Here is a 5,000-nt window from a genome sequence, read left to right on the forward strand (position 1 = left end):
TTTTTTATATACATTTATTTGCTTATTTATCATCATTGTTGTCTTTTTCATTTATTTAATTTATTTATTTATCTATTTATTTATTTTATTTTCAATATTATTATTATTATTATTATTATTAGTAGTAGTAGTAGTAGTAGTAGTAGTAGTAATTAATCTGACTTTTCTTCCAATATTTCATTAGCCACTGAAAAAATTTTGAATGATTATTCATTGCTTAGAATGTTTTCGGAAATTTTAAACTCCAGTCCAGTTGGTATCCTCCTTTGATGTATCATAATTAATGTTGTTATTTATTTTAGTTATTTATTAAGACTTTATATTTACATTGTTGTAGGTTAATACTTGTTGATATGCATATACATATTCTCCTTCCCATGACACCTCATTCAATACACACCACAATCTCTTTAGACCTTTTTCTTATAATATACTTTTCCTCTGATACTTTGTTACACTAATATTCACATGCATTCCCTTTCCTTTATCCACTTCTTTACTCCTTTCCGTCTAAAAACACTTATAGTGAATAGACGTTAAACTGAAGATAAAACACACACACACACACACACACACACACACACACACAGACGCAATACTCCAGGGAATTATGGTTTAACGGTTCAACTTTACAGATATTTTTGGACAGAATTCAAACACCCTCTGATCTAAGCAGTGACTGAATGTTCAGAAGATGGAATGCACTTATTCTAATAAATAAATAAATAATAAAATAATAATAAAAAAGAAGAAGAAAAAAAGCAGAAAAAAGCATGAATATCCCAGTTGATAAAGGAAAAAAATCGACTAGCGTGACTTATCCAAATTTTAGACCAACAACCACTTAACTAATACAGATTTCAAACAACAACAAAAAAAACACACACAAAAAAACAGTGAGTGCATGCGCTTGCATGCGCGCACGCACATGTGTGTGTGTGTGTGTGTGTGTGTGTGTGTGTGTGTGTGTGTGTGTGTTTTGCTGCTTTTCTATATGCTTCCCAGCAGGTGTTTGTGTAATACACCTTATCATGTTATTGTTCCTAAATTATTACGTTTTTGCAAGCATTGTAAAGCTCCTTGAGCATTGGGAAGTGCCATATAAATTTCCATTATTATTATTATTATTATTATTATTATTACTATCATCATCATCACTATCACTGTTTGACCAAAAAAGGTGACACAGACTGACTTGGTGAGCGAAGTGTACACAGGAGGTATATTTAAGCCGGCAGGTGTATGGCACGACCTAGACTGGTTTTACCCCGGGGGTTAAAGTAGCCCAGGCCACTTTATACCCGGGGTATAAAATAGCCAGGGGTAGAGTTCGGCCTGTTACACAGACAACCTGACCTGTAAGCTGTGTCCTATCTCAGTGAGGTGACGGCCTTTCACTTACACCCTGACCTGTAAGCTGTGTCCTATCTCAGTGAGGTGACGGCCCTTCACTGACACCCTGACATGTAAGCTGTGTCCTATCTCAGTGAGGTGACGGCCCTTCACTGACATCCTGACCTGTAAGCTGTGTCCTATCTCAGTGAGGTGACGGCCCTTCACTGACACCCTGACCTGTAAGCTGTGTCCTATCTCACTAAGGTGACGGCCCTTCACTGACACCCTGACCTGTAAGCTGTGTCCTATCTCACTAAGGTGACGGCCCTTCACTGACATCCTGACCTGTAAGCTGTGTCCTATCTCACTAAGGTGACGGCCCTTCACTGACACCCTGACCTGTAAGCTGTGTCCTATCTCACTAAGGTGACGGCCCTTCACTGACATCCTGACCTGTAAGCTGTGTCCTATCTCACTAAGGTGACGGCCCTTCACTGACACCCTGACCTGTAAGCTGTGTCCTATCTCACTAAGGTGACGGCCCTTCACTGACACCCTGACCTGTAAGCTGGGTCCTATCTCATTGAGGTGATGGTACTTCACTGACGAGCATACCTGTTAGCAACAGTCAAGGGGTTAAACAGACTCGCTGTGCTTAACACACAGGAGGCAGAAAGCGAAAACCACCCCGCTGGTTAAGTAATTCAGCATGATCTCATTTCCTTAGCTGTCGTGCGGCGAGCACTGATGGGTTGTCAGAGCTGTTTATGTTCATGCATGATATTGGATTTAAACAGATGTGTGAAGGCACAGGCTGGTGGGCAAGCTGTGCGGCTTGTTCATCGATTGGGTGGGGGGGGGGGGGGGGGGGTGTTAAAAAAATAACAAAAACAAAAAAGAAGTAAAAAATACCCCCCCCCCCCCCACCCCCCAAAGAAAAAGAAGTAAAAAATAAAAAAAATGAAGAAAAAAAAAAGTAAAAAAAATACCCCCCCCAAAAAAAGAAAAAGAAAAGAGAAGTAATAAACAACAACAACAACAACAACAAAAAAAAAAAAAAAGAGAGAAAAGAATAATAATAATAATAATAATAATAATAATAATAATAATAAAATAAATAGATAAACAAACAATACGCAGTGAGAAGTTTGTTACACAAACAGGAGGCAGTAAGTAGTTTATGTTACACAAACAGGAGGCAGTGAGTAGTTTATGCTACACAAACAGGAGGCAGTGAGTAGTTTATGCTACACAAACAGGAGGCACTGAGTAGTTTGCTACACAAGCAAGAGGCAGTGAGTAGTTTATGCTACACAAACAAGAGGCAGTGAGTAGGTTGTTACACAAACAGGAGGCAGTGAGTAGTCTATGTTACACAAACAGGAGGCATTGAGTAGTTTATGTTACACAAACAGGAGGCAGTGAGTAGTTTATGTTACACAAACAGGAGGCATTCAGTAGTTTATGTTACACAAACAGGAGGCAGTGAGTAGGTTGTTACACAAACAGGAGGCAGTGAGTAGTTTATGTTACACAAACAGGAGGCAGTGAGTAGTTTATGTTACACAAACAGGAGGCATTGAGTAGTTTATGTTACACAAACAGGAGGCAGTGAGCAGTTTGTTGCGTAAACAGGAGGCAGTGAGTAGTTTATGTTACACAAACAGGAGGCAGTGAGTAGCTTGTTACACAAACAGGAGGCAGTGAGTAGTTTATGTTACACAAACAGGAGGCAGTGAGTAGCGTGTTACACAAACAAGAGGCAGTGAGTAGGTTGTTACACAAACAAGAGGCAGTGAGTAGTTTCTGTTACACAAACAGGAGGCAGTGAATAGTTTATGTTACACAAACAAGAGGCAGTAAGTAGTTTGTTACACAAACAGGAGGCATTGAGTAGGTTGTTACACAAACAGGAGGCAGTGAGTAGTCTATGTTACACAAACAGGAGGCAGTGAGTAGTTTGTTACACAAACAGGAGGCATTGAGTAGGTTGTTACACAAACAGGAGGCAGTGAGTAGTTTATGTTACACAAACAAGAGGCAGTGAGTAGGTTGTTACACAAACAGGAGGCAGTGAGTAGGTTGTTACACAAACAGGAGGCAGTGAGTAGGTTGTTACACAGACAGGAGGCAGTGAGTAGTTTATGTTACACAAACAGGAGGCATTGAATAGTTTATGTTACACAAACAAGAGGCAGTAAGTAGTTTATGTTACACAAACAGGAGGCAGTGAGTAGCTTGTTACACAAACAAGAGGCAGTGAGTAGGTTGTTACACAAACAGGAGGCAGTGAGTAGTTTGTTACGCAAACAAGAGGCAGTGAGTAGGTTGTTACACAAACAGGAGGCAGTGAGTAGTTTATGTTACACAAACAGGAGGCAGTGAGTAGATTGTTACACAAACAGGAGGCAGTGAGTAGAGTGTTACACAAACAGGAGGCATTGAGTAGTTTATGTTACACAAACAGGAGGCAGTGAGTAGCTTGTTACACAAACAGGAGGCAGTGGGTAGGTTGTTACACAAACAGGAGGCATTGAGTAGTTTGTTACACAAACAGGAGGCATTGAGTAGGTTGTTACACAAACAGGAGGCATTGAGTAGTTTATGTTCCACAAACAGGAGGCAGTGGGTAGGTTGTTACACAAACAGGAGGCAGTGAGTAGTTTACGTTACACAAACAGGAGGCAGTGAGTAGGTTGTTACACAAACAGGAGGCAGTGAGTAGTTTACGTTACACAAACAGGAGGCAGTGAGTAGGTTGTTACACAAACAGGAGGCAGTGAGTAGTTTATGTTACACAAAGAGGAGGCAGTGAGTAGTTTATGTTACACAAACAGGAGGCATTGAGTAGCGGGAATGGTGACTGACACTCCATCCACCACACACGCTCGAGGTAACCGCATAAGTACCTGACCTGACGTCAAGAAGCACAACCTGTATCTTATGCGTCACACAACTCCTACTTCCCAGACCCGGTGTAGCAGCATGGCCGTGCCCCCGTTGATTTTTACCACACGGTCTTCTTCTTCTGCGTTCACTCGTATGCACACGAGTGGGCTTTTACGTGTATGACCGTTTTTACCCCGCCATGTAGGCAGCCGTACTCTGTTTTCGGGGGTGTGCATGCTGGGTATGTTATTGTTTCCATAACCCACCGAACGCTGACATGGATTACAGGATCTTTAACGTGCGTATTTGATCTTCTGCTTGCATATACACACGAAGGGGGTTGAGGCACTAGCAGGTCTGCACATATGTTGACCTGGGAGATCGTAAAAATCTCCACCCTTTACCCACCAGGCGCCGTCACCGTGATTCGAACCCGGGACCCTCAGATTGACAGTCCAACGCTTTAACCACTCGACTATTGCGCCCGTCTACCACACGGTCAAAACCTGGCTGGCACAGATTGACCCCCCCCCCCCCCCCCCCTTCCACCCCTGGGGTTCTATGCGGACGAGCTTGAAAAAAAAAATGACCCCTTTGTAGTGGTGTGATGGCCCAGTGGTAACGCGTCCAACTAGGAAACGAGAGAATCTGAGTGCACTGGTTCGAATCACAGCAGCAGTCGTCAGTATTTTCTCCCTCTCCACTAGACCTTGAATGGTGGTCTGGACGTGGTGTAGAAAAAAATCCACTCCGATAGGAAAACAAATAAAATTGCA

General features: G+C 42.1%; 1 protein-coding gene across 5 annotated transcripts in view; it reads right to left on the reverse strand.

The window, feature by feature from the left end:
• Positions 1-5,000, reverse strand: part of LOC143274919 (carbohydrate sulfotransferase 1-like) — a 50,244-nt gene that overhangs the window by 26,916 nt on the left and 18,328 nt on the right. The gene's annotated exons all lie outside the window — the stretch shown is intronic.

Source organism: Babylonia areolata, chromosome 29, assembly GCF_041734735.1.
Source record: "Babylonia areolata isolate BAREFJ2019XMU chromosome 29, ASM4173473v1, whole genome shotgun sequence".
In the NCBI taxonomy this organism is placed as follows: Eukaryota; Metazoa; Mollusca; class Gastropoda; order Neogastropoda; family Buccinidae; genus Babylonia; species Babylonia areolata.